The sequence below is a fragment of the Heterocephalus glaber genome, unplaced genomic scaffold (assembly GCF_053883595.1).
Source record: "Heterocephalus glaber isolate CG9 unplaced genomic scaffold, H.glaber_assembly_v1.0 deba00001737, whole genome shotgun sequence".
Classification (NCBI taxonomy): Eukaryota; Metazoa; Chordata; class Mammalia; order Rodentia; family Bathyergidae; genus Heterocephalus; species Heterocephalus glaber.
The window spans coordinates 6,920,032-6,929,048 of record NW_028258445.1 but is presented as its reverse complement, the minus strand read 5'-3'; positions in this window follow the sequence as shown (position 1 = coordinate 6,929,048).

Genomic DNA, 9,017 nt, shown 5'->3' with positions numbered 1-9,017 from the left:
GCTGTGGCCGGCCGGCCTCCAGGCATGGTCTCCGCACGCCGCCGAGCCGGCCAGGTTCAGCCCCAGCGCGCCTGGGGGGGCCGCCGCCGCTGTTCCCCCACCCCCCAGCCCCATGCAGCAGCGCCCCCCGCCGGAGGAGAAGGCGGGGGCGACGGGCTTGGAGTGCAGTCGCCACCACCTCTGCCTCGGTCGCTGCCACCCAGGTCCCCTCGCCGGTCCTGGTCCCCGCACCTGCTGTCCCTGCTGCCCGGCGCCCGCACCCTCTCCATGTCCCAGACTCCCAGGGGGCTCAGCCGGATCATAAGATCAGCCCCCCTGGGGGAGGCGGCAACTTCGCGGAGGGCGGCCACGGGGAGGGCATATCCCATTTTAGACATCATGTGTTGACCCAGTGAGGTTTCAGGGGGCAAAGTAGTCACTATGACACTCCGTTCTTCCACTAAATCTCTGCCCAATAAATTTACAGGTATGGGAGCTATGTAAGGACAAATGTGTCCCAATTGTTCATCAGACCCTTCATGAGGCAGGGGAATGGGAGCTTTACAAAACTTATTGGGGGACACCAAGGCCTTCAGAGATGTTTTAGTTGGTTTTTTCCCCCAAGATGACAGCCAAACACATGTACCAATCATGGACATGTTCGCGACCATGTCTATCAGTCCTGTAAAGAATTCAGCATTCAATTTAATTTTGCACATGGGCCAGTTTTTGAAAATCTCTTGGGTGAAATAAATCTCTTCTTGAGGAATTTCTGGCTGAGGATCTTCTTGGGAATTTTTAAAGTTAATATTATTTAATTTTGGTGTAGGCAAAAGCAACAATTGTGCAATATAATCTCCTTGTTGTATGACCCAAAGTTCTGTGGAACCAACAGGAAGAAACAATTCAGAGGTACAGTCAGAATCAACAATCGCTGGAATAACAGTAATGCCTTTCAAAGTTAGAGAGAATTTTCCAAGTATCAAACCAATTGTTCGGGGGAGGGTGTCCATGAATTCCTGTGGCGACAGATACTGCAGTCTCACCTCACAGCAGGTGAACTCTGAGCACCAGGAAGATCTATTCCCTCTTCCCCCGATGAGGGAAGAAATGTCCCTCTGGACACGCATTGCATCTGATTTTGTACTTGTGCATGGGACTGAACCGTGTACTGCTGACTCAGGGGGACTGGAGCCCCCTAGCTCTGATCTCCTATAGTCTCCTGGGCCCAATTTCCATTTTCCTGGCAGCAGTGTGCCACCCTAATCATATTTGGAGTGGCAGGCATTAGCCCAGTGAATGCTTTTTAAACAGCAAGGGCAAGGGCCAGGCAGTAACTTATTTTCTTTGGATGCATGACCTAGTAGCCTGGGATCAGCTCATAAAGCCACCTTCATTTTGCAGTGTTTTCTGAGATGCTCCGATTTTCCACAATTAAAACATTTTAAATCACAGTGTGTACTGCCTAACTTGGGAGATGCCTTGAGCCATCAGAGCTGAATTGTATAAAGGAGACCCAATATTTTGGCATGCCTTACTATATACTCCAAGATCTTTAGAGAAGTGAACAGGATTTATCGCCTGTTTGCAATCCATATTAGCATTTTCCTGTATCTCTGCTGCCTGGGAATTAGAAATCTGTCTCCCAATAATTTGTTGTAATCTCGCTACAAATTCTGTGTAATTTTCCAATGGCCCTTGCATGATTTGAGTAAAAGATTGCATGGATGCACCATCAACTGGCACAGAAGCCCAAGCTCTCCACAGGAGGTCCTCTAGCTGGTGAAAAAGTAATGGTGGGCAATAGGCTTGCCTGCTTAAACCCAAAAAGTCACCCATTCCCAATAACATATCAATGGTAACTTCTCTAGACTGAGCATCTCCCTGAACATTGTTATGAGCCTGTTCTCTGATTAATGAATGCAGTTCCACCTCAAAGTGGAGATACTGAGTGGGGGACAGGCACGTTTTCACAAAGAGAAAAACATCATGCGGAAGCAGAGAATAAGTCTGGAGTACATTGTCCGACAAACCCACTGTACAGGGGCTTTGTACTGTGAGACCAAAGCGACTGCATTTTGCTAATATCCACCATTCCCCTAGCCTCTCAAATTAATGGTTAAAATGTGTTTGGTCTGGGACAAAAGATATAATCTGTAACAAACCAAAGTTCCTAAGTTAACTACTCAACCATCTGTTTGCCCAGGAAATAAACATTCTGGGCCCCCTATCCATAGAACAATCTGTAGATGTCCTGACTGTCGGGACGTAATGTTCATGACTAATAGTCAGTGTGTCTGCTGACCATCAGTATGTGACAGTTGACCACCAACCTTTGCCCCTCATTTCCCTCAATAAACCTTCATTTAACCGCCTCTCAACCCACCCCCCCGATGCACCTGGCCAATCAAAAATATACACTTCATGCTTGCTAATTTTCAACCAATCATGTAACTGCTAAGTGAAAAATCTCCAAACCTTGCTGTAACCTCTATAAAAACCCTGCTAATTTAAAATTCAGGGCTCTCAATTCTGATCCACTGCATCGGTGACAGTTGGGAGCCCCTGCTCAAGCTTGAATAAATGACTCTCATGTGCTTGCATCGGAAATGGCTTTCTGGTGGTCTTTTTGGACTTCACAATCTGGGCACAACTTTTGGGGGCTTGTCTGGGATCCCTAACACCCTCAGGATCCCTGTACCGGAGGGTGGACACCGGTTGGTGAGTGTTTTTATGTCTGTATGGTGTCTGTAAGGTCTGGGACCCATTTTCTGGGAAGGTCAGCAAATGGTCTAGGTGGATTCGCTTCGAGGGCTGCCGACCCGGGATCCTGGAAGACATTCTGGATCCTTCTGGAGGGGATGGAGTGCCCCGTGAGTATGAGTCTGTGAGACTCCTGGAGGGATGGTGTGGGTTGCCTCCGCGGTACGGCGTGAGGCCTTTGTCCCATTTTCTGCCTCCGGTCGGGCGGAGGCCGGTTTTGTCTTGGTTTTCGTTTTTCTGTTGTGTTTGTTTGTCTGTTTATTGTGTTGACTTGGACTGAGAGGATGGGACAGACTGTGACCACACCTCTGTCCCTCATGAAGGACCATTTCAAAAACATTAGAGAGCGTGCTCATAGTCTAAGCTTAGAAAAAAAAAAAGAATTCTATATTTGTCCTTCTGTGTAGTTCAGAATGGCTTTCCTTTGGAAAGGGATGACCCCCTGAGGGAACTTTTGATTTACAGGTTATACGCAGGGTCTGTGGAGCTGTTTTCCATCCCTACACCGGACATCCTGATCAGGTTCCCTACGTTGTCACTTGGGAGAGTCTAATCTGCGACCCACCCCCATGGGTCAAGCCTTTTTGCCTCCACAGAAACAGCAGCCGGAGGTAATCCTGACAGCCTTTGAGAAGACTCCCAGAGAGCGCGATGAAAAAAAGGCAAACCGAGACCAAGCCGACCACACTGCTTTACCCAGTTCTTCAAGGAGGAACTGATGAAGAGCTCCTCTTTCCCCCTCCCTACTTCCCACACCCCGCTCCTCCACTCCCACCTCCACCAGTGGGAGTGGAGGAAAGAGCGCAGGTGGAGGCCGAAGCAGAGGAGCCACTGGAGGAGACGGCCTCACCCAAAAGACCTATAATCACTGCGAGGCCTTGCCAGTGGGGTTGGCAGATTCCACTGTCCTCCCATTAAGGGCAGCTGGATCCCCTGATGAGCATGGCAACCAGCCTCATCATTAATGGCCCTTTGCCACTAGTGACCTCTATAACTGTCATACTCAGCATGCCAAATTCTTTGATAAACCTAGGGATTTGATTAACCTGTTAGAAACTGTCTTGTTCACCCATCAGCCCACCTGGGATGATTGTCAACAACTTCTCCAAGCCCTTTTCACCTCTGAGGAGAGAGAAAAGATCCAAGGGCAAGCCATAAAATCAGCATTGGGAGGAACAGAGGGCCCACTTGATGAGCAACACTGGGCCCGTGTTAAGGTACAACTTCTGTCCACCCGTCCCCCATGGCAAGTTAATTCCTCAGGCAGGAGAGAAGCTCTCCAAAACTACCATCAGCATCTCCTAGCTGGTTTGAGGGGAGCAGCTCAAAAGCCTACCAACTTGAGCAAGGTAAGCGAGGTCCTTCAAGGACCTGAGGAATCCCCTTCTGCCTTTCTGGAGTGTCTGTTGGAAGCATACCGTACATATACTCCAATTGACCCAGCTGCCCCTGCAAATCGACAGGCAATTAATTTGGCTTTTGTTACTCAGTCGGCACCAGATATTAGAGAGAAACTGCAGCGCATAGAAGGATTTGAGGGAGAGAATAGGAAAAAGTTGATGGGTGTGGCAATGAAGGTGTTTAATAATAGGGATCGTTTTGAGGATAGAATGGCTAAAAAGATAAGAAAGGCGAACATTACAGCCTTGGCAGATGGAGGTTTTATCTGAAAGGAATACAGAAAAAATTAAAAAAGAGAGAATAAAGGTAAAGTACGGCCCTTGTTACAGAAGGATCAATGTGCATATAGCAAAAAAAAAGGGCCATTACAAGAGGGATTATGAAAAGTTAAAAAGAAAGAGAGAGAAAGAGACTAAGAAAGAAAGAGATGGGGTTCTTCTAGTAGATAAAAAAGATTGGTGAGGCCAAGGTGGGGATCTCCAAACACATCCACTGACTCCAGAAAGCCAGCATCTTGATCCCTTGCTAGACAGCCTGGAATACACCACTGCTTCCCGTGAAAAAGCCCGACACCTCAGACTTCAGACCGGTACAGAACTTATGGAAAGTAAATGGCCGGGTGGAGACTGTTCACCCAACGGTACCAAACCCATATACTCTGTTGAGTCTCATCCCTCCTGGTCATGTAAGGTACTCAGTATTAGACCTTAAAGATGCATTTTTCAGCCTGCCTCTAACACCTGTGAGCCAGCCCCTGTTTGCCTTTGAATCTAGACGTTTGATCCAGACACCAGAACAACCAGACAGCTGACATGGACCCGGCTGCCACAGAGATTCAAAAACTCCCCCACTCTGTTCAGCGAAGCTCTCAGCAAAGATCTGCAAGAGGTAAGAAAAGTGTTTCCCCAGGCGACTATTCTTCAGTATGTTGATGACCTCCTGGTGGTGATTTCAACCCATAAAGAATGCATTGCAGCCACCGAGGGCCTCCTGAAAACCCTCCAGGAACTGGGATATCAGGTGTCCTGGAAGAAAGCTCAACTCTACCGGACCAAGATAACCTACTTGGGCTATATTCTTGAAAAGGGAAAGAGGAGGCTGGCAGAATTGAGAGTATCTGCAATTCTCTAGATTATGAAGCCAGGCTCAAAGAAACAGGTGCGAGAGTTCCTAGGGGTGGTAGGCTATTGCAAGATTTGGATTCCTGGCTTTGCTGAGATTGCTAAACCCCTACATGAGGCCACTGTGGGAGGAAATACACCCCTCGAAAGGACTGAGACTTGCCAGCAGGCATTTCAATTGCTTAAGACTCCACTTGCATCGGCACCAGTCCTGGCATTGCCAGACTTAAACAAGCCCTTTACCTTGTATGTGACAGAGAAAAATGGGGTGGCTACGGGAGTGATTGCTCAGCTTTTGGGGCCATGGAAGCGGCCTGTGGCATAACTCTCAAAGAAGCTTGACCCAGTGGCCAGAGGGAGGCCTAATTGTTTGAGGACAATAGCAGCAGCAGCTGCTTTAACCTGAGAGGCTGACAAATTGACCTTTGGATAGGATTTAACTTTGACCACTCCCCATGCCATTGAGCCCTTGTTGAATAGCTCACCTAGCAAGTGGCTGTCTAATGCCAGACTGTTACAATATCAAGGACTCTTATTAGAACAGCCACACATTAAGTTTGCCACCACCGCTGGCCTCAATCCGGCTACTCTACTCCCAAAATCTGACGAACAAATGCCCATCCAGGATTGCCTCGAGACTCTCGAAAACTCGAGGGGAGGACTTCCGGACTTCATGGACCAGGCCCTCCCCTGCACAGAGATACCATTCTATACTGATGGGTGCAGTTTTGTTCGTGATGGTGTGCAGTATGCTGGAGCAGCGGTGGTCAGCCAGGACCAACAGGTGGAATGGAAGCAGGGGCTATCTCAAGGGACATCAGCACAGAGGGCTGAGCTGATTGCTTTAACTAAGGCTCTGGAATTGGAAAAAAAAAAAAAAAGGATGATGGCTGCCTTATGACCCCATTTCATCAGCCAGGGATTAGCCCAAAAGGCCCAGGACATGGTGAGACGATGCCCCACCTGCCTCAAGGTAAATGCTAATTGGGTAACCGGGCCCCCTGGGGTCCGACACAGAGGACTAACTCTAGGAGAACATTGGGAGTTGGACTTTACTGAAATGAAGCCACACATGTATGGGTACAAATACCTGCTAGTTTTTGTGGATACATTTTCAGGATGGGTAGAAGCATACCCCACTAAGAAGGAGACAGCAGAAGTAACAGTTAAAAGGCTCCTGACAGAAATAGTTCCCCGTTTTGGTTTGCCCTTAGCTCTGGGGTCTGACAATGGTCCAGCCTTTACAGCTCAGATATCTAAGTTAATTAGTAATATCCTTGGATTAAAGTGGAATCTACACTGTGCCTATAGGCCTCAAAGTTCAAGACAGGTAAAAAGAACAAATCGAACTTTAAAAGAGATTCTGACTAAATTATGCTTGGAGACTGAACTAGGTTGGGTAGAGCTTCTCCCTTTTGCCCTCCTCCAAATGAGGTGCACTCCCAAGCCTCCCTTCAATCTGTCCCACTTCCAGATTGTTTATGGGCAATCTCCCCCAATCATTCCATTAATAGATGTAAAATTGAAGGAAAAATTTTCCCACCTTTGACTCCTTAAATCCTTAAAAGCAGTTCATCAGCTTCAGTCGGAGCTACATGAGACATTACAAAAAAAAAATGAATAGTCCAAATAAAAAACTTTTACAACCTTTACCCTATAAGCTGAGATTTGGTTTTAATTCACAGGTTTGATTCCAAGACCCTGGAACCTCATTGGAAGGGACTGGTTCCTGCTGTCCTGTCAACTCCCTTGGCGGTAAAGGTGGCTGGACATTCTGCCTGGATACATCGCAACCATCTAAAAACAGGACACCCCATGGATGTCACAAAGGACAAATGGAAGGTTATCAGCCAAGTAGGCAACCAAAAGCTAAGGTTGGAGTGGGTTAGAGATGTTTCATCTTCATGATAATATTCTAGGGGACACTGACATTATTGCCCCCAAAAGGACTAGATCACACAAAAAAATGTATGGATTCAATTGACAAACTTGCTTAACTTGTCTGAATTCTGCTCAAATGTTAATGTAAATTTCCATTATTTGCTGGGAAGCTGTCTCACTCCGGTATGCACCTCTTTCGAATTAATATAACACTATACCCTATTTAAAGACATCCCAGGAAAAAAATCTTACTTACCTGGATAGTTATAATTGGGGGCATAACACCTGCCATAAACCTAAAAATGCTGTCAAATTATATACACCCAAGGTAATTATGTCAAACAAAACTAAATGTGCTATGTATAAAAATTGTACAACCAAATGTCTGAGGATAAAACGGTCAGAAAAGATGTCCTGCCATATAGAACAAAAAATTGTGTGTAACAATTGCCATATCTCCCTGCCCACAAGATGGTTTTATACCTGTGAAAAAAAAATAACCTTTAATTATATTCCAGCAAATTTAACCAAGACCTATTGCTGTTGAGTCGTCTAACTGTAGTGTTGCCAGAGTCTCGTTCATCAGAGAATGAATTAACACTGTACAGCTGATGGTACTCAGGTCCCAATACCAGCCAGTCTCTACACACCTAATAAAATTAACCCCCAGAGGCCCATGATTGGTCCTCTATAGCATCATGAGAAGGGGGGACGTGAGACCAAAGCGACTCCATTTTGCTAAAAGCCACTATTCCCTTAGCCTCTATTATTAATGGTTGAAATGTGCTTGCTCTGGGACAAAAGACACACTCTGTAACAAACCAAAGTTCTTAAGTTAATTGCTCAACCATCTGTTTGCCCAGGAAATAAACTCTGTGCCCCCTATTTGTAAAACAATCTGTCAATGTGCCAACCATCAGTACATAATGGTCGTGACCATTAGCCATTGTGTCTACTGACTGCCAGTGCTTGACAGTCAGCTACTAACCTTTGTCCCTCTTTTCCCTCCTAAAACCTATATGTAATCACCCCTCAACCCCCAATGGGCCTAGCCAATCAGAAGTATACACTTCATGCTTGCTAAATGCCAACCAATCATGTGATTGCTAAATGGAAAATCTGCAAACCTTGCTGTAACTTTAGTAAAAACCCCGCTAATTTGAAATGCGGGGCTCTCAATTCTATTCCGCTGCATTGGTGATGGTTGTGAGCCACTGCTTGAGCTTGAATAAACGACCCTAGTGTGCTTGCATTGGAAACGGCTTCCTGGTGGTCTTTGGGGACTTCGCAATTTGGGCACAACAACAGCATCACCAGATCATTGAGGTCTCAGTTGTGACTGGGAGGCCAAAATGGAATTATGTCTTGAAATGCCATAGCTAGCCTGTAGGCAGGAGTACTAGGCCTAATCAAATGATTTTTCCCTAAAATTATGTAGCATTGGTCCTGATAAGTTCACAGTGGAAAGAAATGAAGAAATACTTCTACATGAGAAGCAGGAAGCACAGAGAGAAACAGGTGTCAGAGAGGAAGGTGGAGGGAGAAGATAAGGTCCCTAATGTCACAACTCCAAGACTCAACTGGGCACACCAGCGGTGTGTTTTACTAATATCCTTTGCACCTCACATGCCAAACAAGATATTGATCAGTAGTGTCACAAGACTCCGGAAAATATTTTCCTTCTAACAATATTAGTGTGTTGAAAGACAGAGTTGCAACTTTTGAAGAGGGAATTATAGGGCACAAGGAGCTTACAGTCTGAAGTCCTTATTTTTCCCTGCCTCAGCACCAGAAAGTGTTCATTCAGCAATCATATGCCTCTCTTAGGCGTATATTTTCATAAATTAGAAGGGGTAAGTCAAGAGATACAGT